Source organism: Oncorhynchus mykiss, chromosome 27, assembly GCF_057628025.1.
Source record: "Oncorhynchus mykiss isolate SJ-2025 chromosome 27, ASM5762802v1, whole genome shotgun sequence".
NCBI lineage: Eukaryota > Metazoa > Chordata > Actinopteri > Salmoniformes > Salmonidae > Oncorhynchus > Oncorhynchus mykiss.
Window position 1 is genome coordinate 51,558,157 of NC_143048.1, and position 18,725 is coordinate 51,576,881.

At 40.9% G+C, this 18,725-nt stretch overlaps 1 protein-coding gene across 1 annotated transcript in view; it reads right to left on the minus strand.

The window, feature by feature from the left end:
* LOC110519322 (contactin-5) overlaps window positions 1-18,185 on the minus strand; it is a 533,080-nt gene extending 514,895 nt beyond the window's left edge. Inside the window, exon 1 of the mRNA XM_036964829.2 lies at window positions 17,609-18,185. The gene's annotated coding sequence lies outside the window, so the exon portion shown is untranslated. The remainder of the gene's footprint in view (window positions 1-17,608) is intronic.
* Window positions 18,186-18,725: the final 540 nt, after the last annotated feature.

Below are 18,725 nucleotides of genomic sequence, written 5' to 3' on the forward strand. Positions count from 1 at the left end.
AACCTGTTAGATATTAATGAAGCCAGGTATATCAACCCTGATAACATGGCCTCTAACCTGTTATATATTGATGAAGCCAGGGATATCAACCCTTATAACATGGTCTCTAACCTGTTAGATATTAATGAAGCCAGGGATATCAACCCTGATAATATGGTCTCTAACCTGTTAGATATTAATGAAGCCAACGATATCAACCCTGATAACATGGTCTCTAACCTGTTAGATATTAATGAAGGCAAGGATATCAACCCTGATAACATGGTCTCTAACCTGTTAGATATTAATGAAACCAGGGATATCAACCCTGATAACATGGTCTTATTAATGAAGCCAACGATGTCAACCCTGATAACATTGTCTCTAACCTGTTAGATATTAATGAAGCCAGGGAAATCAACTCTGATAACATGGTCTCTAACCTGTTAGATATTAATGAAGCCAACGATATCAACCCTGATAACATGGTCTCTAACGTGTTAGATATTAATGAAGCCAAGGATATCAACCCTGATAACATGGTCTCTAACCTGTTAGATATTAATGAAGCCAGGGATATCAACCCTGATAACATGGTCTCTAACCTGTTAGATATTAATGAAGCCAGGGATATCAACTCTGATAACATGGTCTCTAACCTGTTAGATATTAATGAAGCCAAGGATATCAACCCTGATAACATGGTCTCTAACCTGTTAGATATTAATGAAGCCAGGGATATCAACACTGATTGCATGGTCTCTAACCTGTTAGATATTAATGAAGCAAAGGATATCAACCCTGATAACATGGTCTCTAACCTGTTAGATATTAATGAAGCCAGGGATATCAACCCTGATAACATGGTCTCTAACCTGTTAGATATTAATGAAGCCAAGGATATCAACCCTGATAACATGGTCTCTAACCTGTTAGATATTAATGAAGCCAAGGATATCAACCCTGATAACATGGTCTTATTAATGAAGCCAAGGATATCAACTCTGATAACATGGTCTCTAACCTGTTAGATATTAATGAAGCCAGGGATATCACCCTGATAACATGGTCTTTAACCTGTTAGATATTAATGAAGCCAAGGATATCAACTCTGATAACATGGTCTCTAACCTGTTAGATATTAATGAAGCCAAGGATATCAACCCTGATAACATGGTCTCTAACCTGTTAGATATTAATGAAGCCAAGGATATCAACCCTTATAACATGGTCTCTAACCTGTTAGATATTAATGAAGCCAGGGATATCAACCCTGATAACATGGTCTCTAACCTGTTAGATATTAATGAAGCCAAGGATATCAACCCTGATAACATGGTCTCTAACCTGTTAGATATTAATGAAGCCAGGGATATCAACTCTGATAACATGGTCTCTAACCTGTTAGATATTAATGAAGCCAAGGATATCAACCCTGATAACATGGTCTCTAACCTGTTAGATATTAATGAAGCCAGGGATATCAACCCTGATTGCATGGTCTCTAACCTGTTAGATATTAATGAAGCAAAGGATATCAACCCTGATAACATGGTCTCTAACCTGTTAGATATTAATGAAGCCAGGGATATCAACCCTGATAACATGGTCTCTAACCTGTTAGATATTAATGAAGCCAAGGATATCAACCCTGATAACATGGTCTCTAACCTGTTAGATATTAATGAAGCCAAGGATATCAACCCTGATAACATGGTCTTATTAATGAAGCCAAGGATATCAACTCTGATAACATGGTCTCTAACCTGTTAGATATTAATGAAGCCAATGATTTCAACCCTGATAACATGGTCTCTAACCTGTTAGATATTAATGAAGCCAAGGATATCAACTCTGATAACATGGTCTCTAACCTGTTAGATATTTATGAAGCCAAGGATATCAACCCTGATAACATGGTCTCTAACCTGTTAGATATTAATGAAGCCAGGGATATCAACCCTGATAACATGGTCTCTAACCTGTTAGATATTTATGAAGCCAGGGATATCAACCCTGATAACATGGTCTCTAACCTGTTAGATATTAATGAAGCCAGGGATATCAACTCTGATAACATGGTCTATAACCTGTTAGATATTAATGAAGCCAGGGATATCAACTCTTATAACATGGTCTTATTAATGAAGCCAAGGATATCAACCCTGATAACATGGTCTCTAACCTGTTAGATATTAATGAAGCCAAGGATATCAACCCTGATAACATGGTCTCTAACCTGTTAGATATTAATGAAGCCAAGGATATCAACCCTTATAACATGGTCTCTAACCTGTTAGATATTAATGAAGCCAGGGATATCAACCCTGATAACATGGCCTCTAACCTGTTAGATATTAATGAAGCCAAGGATATCAACCCTGATAACATGGTCTCTAACCTGTTAGATATTAATGAAACCAAGGTTATCAACTCTTATAACATGGTCTCTAACCTGTTAGATATTAATGAAGCCAGGGATATCAACCCTGATAACATGGTCTCTAACCTGTTAGATATTAATGAAGCCAAGGATATCAACCCTGATAACATGGTCTCTAACCTGTTAGATATTAATGAAGCCAAGGATATCAACCCTGATAACATGGTCTCTAACCTGTTAGATATTAATGAAGCCAGAGATATCAACCCTGATAACATGGTCTCTAACCTGCTAGATATTAATGAAGCCAGGGATATCAACCCTGATAACACGGTCTCTAACCTGTTAGATATTAATGAAGCCAGGGATATCAACCCTGATAACATGGTCTCTAACCTGTTAGATATTAATGAAGCCAATGATTTCAACCCTGATAACATGGTCTCTAACCTGTTAGATATTAATGAAGCCAAGGATATCAACTCTGATAACATGGTCTCTAACCTGTTAGATATTTATGAAGCCAGGGATATCAACCCTGATAACATGGTCTCTAACCTGTTAGATATTAATGAAGCCAGGGATATCAACTCTGATAACATGGTCTATAACCTGTTAGATATTAATGAAGCCAGGTATATCAACCCTGATAACATGGCCTCTAACCTGTTATATATTGATGAAGCCAGGGATATCAACCCTTATAACATGGTCTCTAACCTGTTAGATATTAATGAAGCCAGGGATATCAACCCTGATAATATGGTCTCTAACCTGTTAGATATTAATGAAGCCAACGATATCAACCCTGATAACATGGTCTTATTAATGAAGCCAACAATGTCAATCCTGATAACATTGTCTCTAACCTGTTAGATATTAATGAAGGCAAGGATATCAACCCTGATAACATGGTCTCTAACGTGTTAGATATTAATGAAGCCAAGGATATCAACCCTGATAACATGGTCTCTAACCTGTTAGATATTAATGAAGCCAGGGATATCAACCCTGATAACATGGTCTCTAACCTGTTAGATATTAATGAAGCCAGGGATATCAACTCTGATAACATGGTCTCTAACCTGTTAGATATTAATGAAGCCAAGGATATCAACCCTGATAACATGGTCTCTAACCTGTTAGATATTAATGAAGCCAGGGATATCAACCCTGATAACATGGTCTCTAACCTGTTAGATATTAATGAAGCCAAGGATATAAACCATGATAATATGGTCTTTAACCTGTTAGATATTATTGAAGCCAGGGATATCAACCCTGATAACATGGTCTTATTAATGAAGCCAAGGATATCAACTCTGATAACATGGTCTCTAACCTGTTAGATATTAATGAAGCCAACGATATCAACTCTGATAACATGGTCTCTAACCTGTTAGATATTAATGAAGCCAAGGATATCAACCCTGATAACATGGTCTCTAACCTGTTAGATATTAATGAAGCCAGGGATATCAACCCTGATAACATGGTCTCTAACCTGTTAGATATTAATGAAGCCAAAGATATCAACTCTGATAACATGGTCTTATTAATGAAGCCAAAGATATCAACCCTGATAACATGGTGTTTAAAGCATTAGATAATAATGATTGTGTTTGTCGAGATTCAAATTTCCTGAAATTTAAGTCTATCATTTGTGATTACTATAATGTTAAGCAATTTAATTGATCTAATAACAAGACAACCGTATTTTCTACCTTTCAGTTGAACGTTCACAGTCTTCCTAAAAATAATGACCACCTTGTTCATTATCTGTTTTCTCTCAGTCGTGATTGTTCCACTGTTGCCTTTTCAGAAAGCTGGTTGACTGAAGAGACAATCATGCTTTAACATGACTCCTTATAATGTGTTTCACCACTGGAGAACATCAAGAGTGGGAGGAGGAGGGTCCATTTTGGTTCATAAACGTTTTCAATTCTTTGTAAGAGAGGACCTCGCACTTACATCTGATAACATTGATGCTGAATCTCTTTTCATAGAAATTCCCTCCTGTTCATTTCTTGGTGATAAAAAAGTGGTAATTGGATCCATCTATAGGCCACCCGGCTCTGACATTGGTATTTTCATTGATATCCTTGCCATCAACCTTGGATTTGATTAATAATTAAGATAAAATGTGTTTTCTATTGGATGATTACAACAAACGTATTTAAAGTTTGTTGTAACATCTGACTTGTTGAATACTTTACACTCCATCTATCTGTATCTCCTCATCTATAAGCACACAGAGTGACCCGTTCATCTGTATCTCCTCATCTATAAGCACACAGAGTGACATACTTTATACTCCATCTATCTGTATTCCCTCATCTATAAGCACACAGAGTGACCCGTTCATCTGTATTCCCTCATCTATAAGCACACAGAGTGACCCGTTCACCCATATCCCCTCATCTATAAGCACACAGAGTGACCCGTTCACCTGTATCCCCTCATCTATAAGCACACAGAGTGACCCGTTCACCTGTATCCCCTCATCTATAAGCACACAGAGTGACCCGTTCACCTGTATCCCCTCATCTATAAGCACACAGAGTGACCCGTTCATCTGTATTCCCTCATCTATAAGCACACAGAGTGACCCGTTCATCTGTATCTCCTCATCTATAAGCACACAGAGTGACCCGTTCATCTGTATTCCCTCATCTATAAGCACACAGAGTGACCCGTTCATCTGTATCTCCTCATCTATAAGCACACAGAGTGACCCGTTCATCTGTATTCCCTCATCTATAAGCACACAGAGTGACCCGTTCATCTGTATCTCCTCATCTATAAGCACACAGAGTGACCCGTTCATCTGTATTCCCACATCTATAAGCACACAGAGTGACATACGTTATACTCCATCTATCTGTATCTCCTCATCTATAAGCACACAGAGTGACCCGTTCATCTGTATCTCCTCATCTATAAGCACACAGATTGACATACTTTGTACTCCATCTATCTGTATTCCCTCATCTATAAGCACACAGAGTGACCCGTTCATCTGTATTCCCTCATCTATAAGCACACAGAGTGACCCGTTCATCTGTATTCCCACATCTATAAGCACACAGAGTGACCCGTTCATCTGTATTCCCACATCTATAAGCACACAGAGTGACATACGTTATACTCCATCTATCTGTATCTCCTCATCTATAAGCACACAGAGTGACCCGTTCATCTGTATCTCCTCATCTATAAGCACACAGAGTGACCCGTTCATCTGTATCTCCTCATCTATAAGCACACAGAGTGACATACTTTATACTCCATCTATCTGTATTCCCTCATCTATAAGCACACAGAGTGACCCATTCATCTGTATCTCCTCATCTATAAGCACACAGATTGACATACTTTGTACTCCATCTATCTGTATTCCCTCATCTATAAGCACACAGAGTGACCCGTTCATCTGTATTCCCTCATCTATAAGCACACAGAGTGACCCGTTCATCTGACACCCTTATTCACCATATTTTACAAATTCTTTGAATAATGTGGCTAATACAGGTATACTGTATTCTGACGTTTCTGACAACTTTCCAATTTCCCACTTCTCTTTGGCAGCTGGACATGAACAGATGGGAATGATTAGTAGCATTAAGGGTAGAATATTTAACAAAAGTAATTATGAACACTTTAAGATGTTGATTGATGATATTTCATGGGGACATTTGCTGCTTACCAGACTTCCCTCACATCTTTCAATTGTGTTTTTCACCAATGCTTTCCCTTAATTAAATCCTTTGAGAACAGCAGATGGGTTCTAGAAACCTTGGTTTACAACCCGTCTCAAAAAAACAACACATTTTCTCACAAATCCCTCTCCCCTGAATTCTGCAATTACAAAAAGTATAGTGTGGAAAATTATCAATCAACTGTTGAATAAGAAACGTTATCTAATGTTAGAATCGGCTAAACTTTGATCATTGAGGTAGTAAATGAATGATAGGAAATGAAAGAGACTGGGTTATGTCAGAAGTTAATGGTACTCTGAAGAAACCCCAATGGACATCTGTGGATTAGATGAAGGAGGGGTTGAGGTCAGGAGGTGAGGACAGATTATTTTAAGGCAGTAATAAAGGTTTGTTATCCTGTTACCCTCTTTATTAGCTTCCTGTTAAACCATAAACTGTAAGGATTGGAGAGGAGGAGTGTTTTAAGTAGGATGTATATAACTGTGATGTGAGAAATGTTTTGCTGTCTTATTACAGCTGTACAGAACCTTTGAGAATAATTAAACTTGGTTAAAGCTTCTCTAGTGTCCGTGAGTTATTTACTCTGAAAAATAAGAACCTAACACTACAAATATTCCATCTCAATGTATTGTTGGAAATAAGACCTGATGTAATTTCCTGATGTTATTTCGTGTGAATTTAATAACTTTTTTGTGAACGTGGGTTCCTCTCTGTCAAAGAAAATAAAGAAAACTGGTGGATGGATTACGTTAAGGGACATTTCCCTTCTCTGCTTCAGTTTGATCTTCCTGATGCAATGGAGGTGATGTAGGTCATACTGTAGGTAACTTAAAGATATCAGCAGCTGGTCATGATGAGATTGGTCACTCTTTGGTGAAATCACTTCCTCGTTTACTGACCCGCTAATGTACAGTTCCATTCAAAAGTTTGGACACACCTACTCATTCAAGCTTTTTTCTTTATTTTTACTATTTTCTACATTGTAGAATAATAGTGAAGACATCAACACTATTAAATAACATCATGTAGCAACCAAAAAAGTGTTAAACAACTCCAAATATATTTTATATTTGAGATTCTTCAAATTAGCCACCCTTTGCCTTGATGACAGCTTTGCACTCTCTTGGCATTCTCTCAACCGGCTTCACCTGGAATGCTTTTACAACAGTCTTGAAGGAGTTCCCACATATGCTGAGCACTTGTTAGCTGCTGTTCCTTCACTCTGCAGTCCAAGTCAAACCAAAACCATCTCAATTGGGTTGAGGTCGGGTGATTGTGGAGGCCAGGTCATATGATGCAGCACCCCATCACTAATTTTCTGAATGGTTCCAGATAAACAACTTATCTTTAAATGTTAAAATCCAACTTTATAGTATTTACTAGTAGGAATAAGAAATATTATTCAAAAAAAGAGCCATGACCTCAATTGGTAGGAATGAAATGAAACAAGTCACATCTACTAGATTCCTCAGAGTTTTAATAGATGAAAAGGATTCCTGGAAAGATCACATTCAGTCTGCAGTAAAGTGATGAAATCTGTTGGTGTCATCAGAATAATTTGTAGTTTTTTCTGGGCCAGTGCATATGCCTCCTACCTACACAATGTACTCATTATACAAAATAAATGTGTAAGACTAGCCACCTCTAATTACCTGGCTTCATCTGCACCTTTGTTTAAGAAACACAATATCCTGTCTATTTAGGGCATTAATGTACACCAATTATGCCCTTTCGTCTACAAATACTCATATCTCCCAGACAGATTACCTAAACCCTTCAATGGATTCTTCCAGGTCCCAGACAGTTGACCTAAACCCTTCAATGGATTCTTCCAGGTTAATTCTGAAATCCATCTATACAACACAAGACACTGCATAACCTTCACCCTAACCACTGCCACACCTCACATAGTCAATTCTCTTTCAGATACAGAGGTACCATACTCCGGAATTCATATCTTCACATTGCCAAAACATCATCATCCCTCAATAATTTCAAGCGAAGACTGGGGGTCCAGCCTGATGAACCAAACTACTCAGTAATCTCCTCCATGAAGACTTGAGGTCAGCCTGATGAACCATGAAGACTGGGGAGTCAGCCTGATGAACCATGAAGACTGGAGGTCATCCTGATGAACCATGAAGACTGGGGAGTCAGCCTGATGTACCAAACTACTCAGTAATCTCCTCGATGAAGACTGGGGGTCAGCCTGATGAACCAAACTACTCAGTAATCTCCTAATCTCCTCCTTGAAGACTGAGGGTCAGCCTGATGAACCAAACTACTCAGTAATCTCCATGAAGACTGGGGGTTTGCCTGATGTACCAAACTACTCAGTAATCTCCTCCATGAAGACTGGGGGTCAGCCTGATGAACCAAACTACTCAGTAATCTCCTCCATGAAGACTTGAGGTCAGCCTGATGAACCATGAAGACTGGGGAGTCAGCCTGATGAACAAAACTACTCAGTAATCTCCATGAAGACTGGGGATCAGCCTGATGAACCAAACTACTCAGTAATCTCCTCCATGAAGACTGGGGGTCAGCCTGATGAACCAAACTACTCAGTAATCTCCATGAAGACTGGGGGTTTGCCTGATGTACCAAACTACTCAGTAATCTCCTACATGAAGACTGGAGATCAGCCTGATGAACCAAACTACTCAGTAATCTCCTCCATGAAGACTGGGGGTTTGCCTGATGTACCAAACTACTCAGTAATCTCCTACATGAAGACTGGAGATCAGCCTGATGAACCAAACTACTCAGTAATCTCCATGAAGACTGGGGGTTTGCCTGATGTACCAAACTACTCAGTAATCTCCTCCACGAGGACTGGGGGTCAGCCTGATGAACCAAACTACTCAGTAATCTCCTCCATGAAGACTGGGGATCAGCCTGATGGACCAAACTACTCAGTAATCTCCTCCAAGAAGACTGGAGGTCAGCCTGATGAACCAAACTACTCAGTAATCTCCATGAAGACTGGAGGTCAGCCTGATGAACCAAACTACACAGTAATCTCCTCCATGAAGACTGGAGGTCAGCCTGATGAACCATGAAGACTGGGGGTCAGCCTGATGAATCATGAAGACTGGGGGTCAGCCTGATGAACCAAACTATTCTGTAATCTCCATGAAGACTGGGGTCAGCCTGATGAACCAAACTCCTCAGTAATCTCCTCCATGTAGACTGGGGGTCAGCCTGATGAACCAAACTACTCAGTAATCTCCTCCATGAAGACTGCTGGTCAGCCTGATGAACCAAACTACTCAGTAATCTCCATGAAGACTGGAGGTGAGCCTGATGAACCAAACTTCTCAGTAATCTCCTCCATGAAGACTGGGGATCAGCCTGATGAACCAAACTCCTCAGTAATCTCCTCCATGAAGACTGGGGGTCAGCCTGATGAACCAAACTACTCAGTAATCTCCTCCATGAAGACTGCTGGTCAGCCTGATGAACCAAACTACTCAGTAATCTCCATGAAGACTGGAGGTGAGCCTGATGAACCAAACTTCTCAGTAATCTCCTCCATGAAGACTGGGGATCAGCCTGATGAACCAAACTACTCAGTAATCTCCTCCATGAAGACTGGGGATCAGCCTGATGAAGAAAACTACTCCGTAATCTCCATGAAGACTGGAGGTGAGCCTGATGAACCAAACTTCTCAGTAATCTCCTCCATGAAGACTGGGGGTCAGCCTGATGAACCAAACTTCTCAGTAATCTCCTCCATGAAGACTGGGGATCAGCCTGATGAACCAAACTACTCAGTAATCTCCTCCATGAAGACTGGGGATCAGCCTGATGAACTAAATTACTCAGTAATCTCCTCCATGAAGACTGGGGATCAGCCTGATGAAGCAAACTACTCAGTAATCTCCATGAAGACTGGAGGTGAGCCTGATGAACCAAACTTCTCAGTAATCTCCTCCGTGAAGACTGGGGGTCAGCCTGATGAACCAAACTTCTCAGTGATCTCCTCCATGAAGACTGGGGATCAGCCTGATGAACTAAATTACTCAGTAATCTCCTCCATGAAGACTGGGGATCAGCCTGATGAAGCAAACTACTCAGTAATCTCCATGAAGACTGGAGGTGAGCCTGATGAACCAAACTTCTCAGTAATCTCCTCCATAAAGACTGGAGATCAGCCTGATGAACCAAACTACTCAGTAATCTCCTCCGTGAAGACTGGGGATCAGCCTGATGAAGCAAACTACTCAGTAATCTCCTCCATGAAGACTGGGGATCAGCCTGATGAACCAAACTACTCAGTAATCTCCTCCATGAAGACTGGGGGTCAGCCTGATGAACCACACACTCACATGCACACACCCATTGATTACTGATCAATTAATTTATACATGTATAATTAGTAGGTTTTTGTAGGTAGGTTCACATGCACACACCCATTGTTTACTGATCAATGACTTTATACATGTATAATTAGTAGGTTTTGTTATCTGTTTGTTTGTATTTATGTATGTATGTTGTTTTTTTCTGGTGTGGTTTTCATATAAGCCCTTGGGCTTCCAACACACCTGCACACTGTTTTTTTCTAATTTGTTTTCATCTGTATTGTTGTCTATTACTGTTTTCTTTGGTGCAAATAAATGTATGAATAAAAAAACTGCATTATTACGATGAATATGCTGAGAACAAATGAGTGTTTGTGACGCTAGGTGATCCTCAAGACAAGCTGGATGGGTAGCTTATAACAACATGTGATCTGGAGACGCTCTCTCTTCGATCTCCCTGAGGCCCCATTATCTCCCTGAGGTCCCATTATCTCTCTGAAGTTCCATTATATCGCCAAGGTCCCATTATCTCTCTGAAGTTCCATTATATCGCAGAGGTCCCATTATCTCCATGGGGTCCCATTATCTCCCATTATCTCCCCGGGGTCCCATTATCTCTATGATGTCCCATTATCTCCCATTATATCCATGATGTCCCATTATCTCTCATTATCTCCCGAGGTCCCATTATCTCCCATTATCTCCCTGAGGTCCCATTATCCGATCGCAGTGAGACACTGTTACACACAAGCACACACAAGCACACACACCACCCCCCATTCTTGTCACTGTGAGGACACTGTTTTTCTCCAGAATCCCAAGGTGTAGGCTTCACTGCATTGTCTCTTTCAATTAGATATGAACCCAAGCCTTTTGGCCCAAGTCAATATCTCTTCTTATTAAGAGAAAGAGTTTTGCGGGTGAGGCAGTATCTTATAAAAACACTCTCATGAATCCATGTCAAATTCTAAATGAGTTGACCTTGAGGATAATTTCATAGTGATAACAGAAAAACAATGATACCACAATTGTTATTCTGTTGAGTTGTCTTGATACCATCATTACAGAACTGCATCTCACTCGTTCTGCAGAAAACTCAACGGGCTATTCCGCTCACAGGAGTTCAATTAAGGTACTTTGGGAGAGTGAAACACTGAGCGATTACAAGGTAAATGGCCTACTAGGGTAGACTTGTGTGTGAAAGTCTCATATATATATACTGAACAAAAATAGGAATGCAACAATTTTACTGAATTAAAGTTAATATGAGGAAATCAGTTAATTCAATTCATTAGGCCCTTATCTATGGATTTCACATGACTGAGCAGGGGCCACTGGGGAGCCAGGCCAATCAGGATGAGTTTAAACCCACAAAAAAAGCATTATTAAAGACAGAAAGCTCAGTTTCATCAGCTGTCCAGGTGGCTGCTCAGTTTCATCAGCTGTTCAGGTGGCTGGGCTCAGACAATCCTGCAGGTGAAGAAGCCGGAAATGGTCCTGTGCTGGCGTGGATACATGTGGTCTGCGGTTGTGAGGCTTACTGCCAAATTCTCGAAAACGACATTGGAGGCAGCTTATGGTAGAGAAACACTAAATTCTCTGGAAACAGCTGTGGTGAACATTCCTGCAGTCAGCATGCCAATTGCATGCTCCTCAATACTTGAGACATTTGTGGCATTGTGTCATGTGGCAAAACTGCACATTTTTGAGTGGCCTTTTATTGTCCCCAGCACAAGGTGCACCTGTGTAATGATTGTGCTTTTTAATAATCTTCTTGATGTGCCACACCTGTCAGGTGGATGTATTATCTTGGAAAGAAGCAATGCTCACTAACAGGGATGCAAACACATTTGTGCAAAAACGTTGAAAGAAACAAGCTATATAGACTAGGCTATGTGTGGGTTGTATTAGTATATACACTGGGCTATGTGTGGGTTGTATTGGTATATACACTAGGCTATGTGTGGGTTGTATTAGTATATACACTAGGCTATGTGTGCATGCTTAACATCAGGGGTCTCCAACCTTTTCTAGCACGAGAGCTACTCATTTCTTTCTAGCTTTCAAATAGGTCCATTCTTCTCCTCTCCCCTGCAACTCTTCCTTGGTCCTTAGAGAGGAAGTAGGACACTATGTTGTCAACTCTTCCCTGGTCCTTAGAGAGGAAGTAGGGCACTATGTTGTCAACTCTTCCCTGGTCCTTAGAGAGGAAGTAGGGCACTATGTTTTCAACTCATCCCTGGTCCTTAGAGAGGAAGTAGGGCACTATGTTGTCAACTAAATGGGATTTTTACAAGTATTCTTAGAGAAACTACTAAATGGTATGTTTACAAGTGTTCTTAGAGAAACAACTAAATGGGATGTTTACAAGTGTTCCTAGAGAAACAACTAAATTTGATGTTTTGAGTTGATATCAATAATTCAATCTGGAAGAATTACACATTTCGATGTTTGAGTGTAATTTCCCTTTAATTGTGCATCTGGCCCTTTAATTGTGCATTTAGCGAGTGAGGAACGTGCCATATAACGTGCTGGTATAGCATATGGTCCTGTATTGCTGCTGCTCGTTTCATGGCAAAGTTTACCAAAAACATATAATATATACAATTTACATATTTTATATCATACAGTTAACATTTAATTGAGAAGGTTTTGGGGAAAGTATTTCTGCCAACCCACAAGACGGGTTATCACATCAACTGGCTACACACGGAGTGTTAGACAAACACGCGCACCACACAGACAGACAGGGGCAATATTGCTGGAAACTAATTGGCAGATATTGTGTTACGTTTGGCTTTTTAAGCCAATAGCGGCTAACCAGGGGTGGGATAATATCAATGTTGCTTTGATAAGATAGTAGCTGGGATCTTGTGGTGTCTGATACTTGTGAGATTTGTTTAAATGACAGTTTGCATGTATTTTCAGAATAGTTTGGCGAGCTACTCATAGGTGGGCTGTGAGCTACTGGTATCTGGCGATCGACCTGTTGGGCACCCCCTGCTTCACACCATCAAGTCAATCACACTCAATTCTAAGACATTCTGAGCCATGCTACAGGTAACGACTTAACATTCCTCTAAACTCACTCCACTTTGGAGGGAAATCTACACACAAAAAAAACACTAGATCATATTTACCTTTTCCTCAAATGTGAGTTTCACCACTGTAGTAATTCTCTGGACCCCAAAACATGTTTGAGCTTCAACACTGCAGTAATTCTCTGGACCCCAAAACATGTTTGAGTTTCACCACTGTAGTAATTCTCTGGACCCCAAAACATGTTTGAGCTTCACCACTGCAGTAATTCTCTGGACCCCAAAACATGTTTGAGTTTCACCACTGTAGTAATTCTCTGGACCCCAAAACATGTTTGAGCTTCACCACTGCAGTAATTCTCTGGACCCCAAAACATGTTTGAGCTTCAACACTGCAGTAATTCTCTGGACCCCAAAACATGTTTGAGCTTCAACACTGCAGTAAGTATATTTCCTAAAACACACAAGGCAAGAAGAAAGTGGATTTAAATACTGGAAAGTCATTTGCAAACAGCATCTGCTGTGAGCCAGACGGATTTACTCCCTAACATGGAACTGATGGCGACAACCTATATAGTCTCATAATAACCTCTATAGTCTCATAATAACCTCAGGTTGCGTCCCAAATGGTAAATAAAGGTGAAATAAAATGTAAACGATTAAAAATGGCACCCTATTCCCTAGATCACCATTTAAGTTCTGTAACAACACAAAGGTACTTTCAAAGGCGCATAAAACCCATTCTGTATTCAGACCACATGCACAACAGACCCCTCAAAAAACCTCTCCTTCTGAGAAATGTCTGGGAATCTAAGGAGGTTTTAATGCAACACGGACCCCTCAAAAAACCTCTCCGTCTGAGAAATGTCTGGGAATCTAAGGAGGTTTTAATGCAACACGGACCCCTCAAAAAACCTCTCCGTCTGAGAAATGTCTGGGAATCTAAGGAGGTTTTAATGCAACACGGACCCCTCAAAAAACCTCTCCGTCTGAGAAATGTCTGGGAATCTAAGGAGGTTTTAATGCAACACGGACCCCTCAAAAAACCTCTCCGTCTGAGAAATGTCTGGGAATCTAAGGAGGTTTTAATGCAACACGGACCCCTCAAAAAACCTCTCCGTCTGAGAAATGTCTGGGAATCTAAGGAGGTTTTAATGCAACACGGACCCCTCAAAAAACCTCTCCGTCTGAGAAATGTCTGGGAATCTAAGGAGGTTTTAATGCAACACGGACCCCTCAAAAAACCTCTCCTTCTGAGAAATGTCTGGGAATCTAAGGAGGTTTTAATGCAACACGGACCCCTCAAAAAACCTCTCCTTCTGAGAAATGTCTGGGAATCTAAGGAGGTTTTAATGCAACACGGACCCCTCAAAAAACCTCTCCGTCTGAGAAATGTCTGGGAATCTAAGGAGGTTTTAATGCAACACAACCCCTCAAAAAAACTCTCCTTCTGAGAAATGTCTGGGAATCTAAGGAGGTTTAATTGCAGAACTGTCAGCATCAAAATAACAATGGACATTAAGAAAATTATAATGATATATGAGTTGACAGAAACCGTATAGCCTTATCAGCCCAACTTAGATTAAGGGGTGAAGGGTCAATGATAGGAGGGAGCTGAGAGCAGCAGGAAAAACCGCCAAGAGGTGCCTGACACACGAGATACAGCACAGGGATTTACTCAACGGCAGTGTCTGTTGCTTTGTAGCTAACTCTATACAGAAATCATTGACCATTTTAGACTCCTTGTTATCAAAATATGACAGTGTCACCAGAAAAGCACCCCCACACCATAACACCTCCTCCTCCATGCTTCACAGTGGGAAATACACATGCGGAGATCATCCGTTCACCCACACCGCGTCTCACATCGACATGGCAGACAGAAACCACAAATCTCCAATTTCCACCGGTCTAATGTCCATTGTCCGTGTTTCTTGGCCCAAAGCAAGTCTCTTTTTCTTATTGATGTCCCTTATTAGTGGTTTCTTTGCAGCAATTCGACCATGAAGGCCTGATTCACACAGTTTTCTCTGAATAGTTGATGTTGAGATGTGTCTGTTACTTGAACTCTGTGAAGCATTTATTTGGGCTGCAATTTCAAAGGCTGGTTTACTCTAATGAACTTATCCTCTGCAGCAGAGGTATCTCTGGGTCTTCCTTTCCTGTGGCGGTCCTCATGAGAGCCAGTTTCATCATAGCGCTTGAAGGTTTTTGCGACTGCACTTGAAGAAACTTTCTAAGTTCTTTAAATGTTCCGTATTGACTGATATTCATGTCTTAAAATAATGATGGACTGTCGTTTCTCTTTGCTTATTTGAGCTGTTCTAATGTGGACTTGGTGTTTTACCAAATAGGGATATCTTCTGAATACCACCCCTACCTTGTCACAACACAACTCAAACGCATTAAGAAGGAAAGAAATTCCACAAATGAACTTTTAACAAGGCACACCTGTTCATTGAAATGCATTCCAGGTGACTACCTCATGAAGCTGGTTGAGAGAATGCAAAGAGTGTGCAAAGCTGCCATTATGGCAAAAGGTGGCTATTTAAAGAATCTCAAAAATAAAATATATTTTGATTTGTTTAAACCTTCTTTGGTTACTACATGATTCCATATGTGTTATTTCATAGTTTCAATGTCTTCACTATTATTCTACAATGTAGAAAATAGTCAAAATAAAGAAAAACCCTGGAATGAGTAGGTGTTCTAAAACTTTTGACCGGTAGTGTAGTCCAGGGTGTAGTCTAGGGTGTAGTCCAGGGTGTAGTCCAGGTTATAGTCCAGGGTGTAGTCCAGGGTATAGTCCAGGGTGTAGTCCATGGTGTAGTCCAGGGTGTAGTCCAGGGTGTAGTCCAGTGTACAGTCCAGGGTGTAGTCCAGGGTGTAGTCCATGGTGTAGTCCAGGTTGTAGTCCAGTGTGTAGTCCAGGGTGTAGTCCAGGGTGTAGTCCAGGGTGTAGTCCAGCGTGTAGTCCAGGGTACAGTCCAGGGTGTAGTCCAGGGTGTAGTCCAGGGTATAGTCCAGGTGTAGTCCAGGGTATAGTCCAGGTGTAGTCCAGGGTATAGTCCCGGGTGTAGTGCAGGGTGTAGTCCAGGGTACAGTCCAGGGTGTAGTCCAGGGTGTAGTCCAGGGTACAGTCCAGGGTGTAGTACAGGGTGTAGTCCAGGGTATAGTCCAGGTGTAGTCCAGGGTATAGTCCAGGGTGTGTCACAAATAGAATAACAGCACCATGCTTCTCTGGGCTCAATTCTACATTGACCAAGTATTTCAATGCAACCTCCACTACAGAGGGAAAAGTGAACATTGTAATCCGCCTGCCCTGTAGGGAAATGGCCACTCTAAACTGGCTCTGACTGGAGGACCTAAGAGCAAGACATCCACTGAAGGGACTGAATCCAGCTTTCAGTGAATGGTCACACACACACACACACACACACACACACACACACACACACACACACACTCACACTCACACACACACACACACACACACACACACACATTCTCTCTCTCCCTCTCTCTCTCTGTGTGTAAATGCTGGAAGCAAGCAATGAATAACAAAAGCCAGGCAACTCTTTTGTGGCCAGTCTTACTACTGCTCAGCAATATGTGGGTTTTGGCTGTAAAAATAAATATATTGCTATTGCAGCAACTAATCGGAAAGAAAGGTGTTCATTATTGTTTTGGCCAAATACAAAAACAGAGAGAAGACAAAAGGCTCTAACTAACTGATCTGAGAGTGGGCTAAATGCACAATGTCAGTCTGTAGCATATCCACTTTCAATAAATAACTGCAGTGTAATAGCTGTCACACATTAAATACCATTGTAACTAAATAGAAGGCATGACGCAACATCTTGTCTTTTGCTGTAAAAACAGTGATATTATATTCTTACTATCTTATTTAGAAGAGAAAAGCAACCTGTTATGTAAGACTTATATTTATTGAGATGAAGCATTAAGGAAATTCATATTATTATTATGATTATGATGATGATGATGATGTAACAGGCTACCTGAAGTCTTCAGCAGTTTGATGCAACGATTTCAGTAACTTGTCTCTCCCAGAGGAGCGCGTGCCTTACCGTGAAAGTCCCCGCTCCTATAATCCACAGCTGTAAACCCCACTCTCATCCCTCACAAAGCACCATAAAAACATTTAAAACAAGTCTCAATACTCACCGCCAAATGCACGGAACAGGCAGGATTTTCCTTCGTAATATCACGTTGTTATCACTCCGTCCAAGATAATCTAGCCGTAAACAACCAGTCTCCGCCGCCCCCGAACAACCGAATGGCACAGAGGAGCTTGATTCCAAAACGGTCCTTTCTGTTCCTCAGTCTCTCTCTAAACGATGAGACGACGATGTGAATTATACATCCTTGGCGCCCTCCGTTGTGTCTGGTGTCAATTTATCCGTTGTCCGTTGCTTTCTGTAGGACTTCACCTTTGCCTTCACTTTCCGCCCGTTACCGAACGGTTCGGCTGTTGACTTCGAGCGTCTGCTTGGCTCAGCAGCTTCTGTTCTGCATAGCGCGCAGCCCCGTTCTAGAGACAGAAGGACTGAGCCCCCATTCCATCCCACCTAGCAGCTTGTGTCTGGGAACTTCATGCTGGATAAATACACAGCCCTGAATGTGAAGGTCTCCTGCCTCTTCCCGATTAGCATCGCTGAAGCGTACAATTTGTCCGTAAGCTATTGTAGCCTTAGTTGAGACACTAGCTAGTAGAATACATTGTGTAAATTGTCCAGCAGTGTGGATGTCATGTCAAGAGATATGTGGATGGATTACTTAACAAATTGATTACAAATAGATGACTGTCAAAGTGTAGGCCAGGCTACCGTGTCTCACAGCCGATGTAGGGGATCGGTAGGCAGAATAATTTCCAATAATAGTAGAATTGATTTGGATATTGGTTGCGACAGCATTTATTTGCTCAAGACCAAAGAAAAAAGGGGGAAATATTTTACGAGAAAATGCACTCTGGCTCACTGTCACTTTGCACTTAAGTTGTTGCAAAAAACACATTGTCCCAAACTTGACTTTATTACTGTACACAGTGGCGGTTCTAGCTTGTATGGCTCCCCGGGCGAACCCCCCCCCCCCCCCCCCCCCCCCCCACAAACGATATAAACATAAAAAATACACACAAAATGAAGACTCCTAAATATCAGAAAGAAGTACCAGAGACAAATAGAAACACAGTGTAGTGTATACCTACATATTAAAAAGAGAATCTAATTAGTACACCACTACCCTATTGCAAACAAAAAACACATAAAACTAAATGGGATAA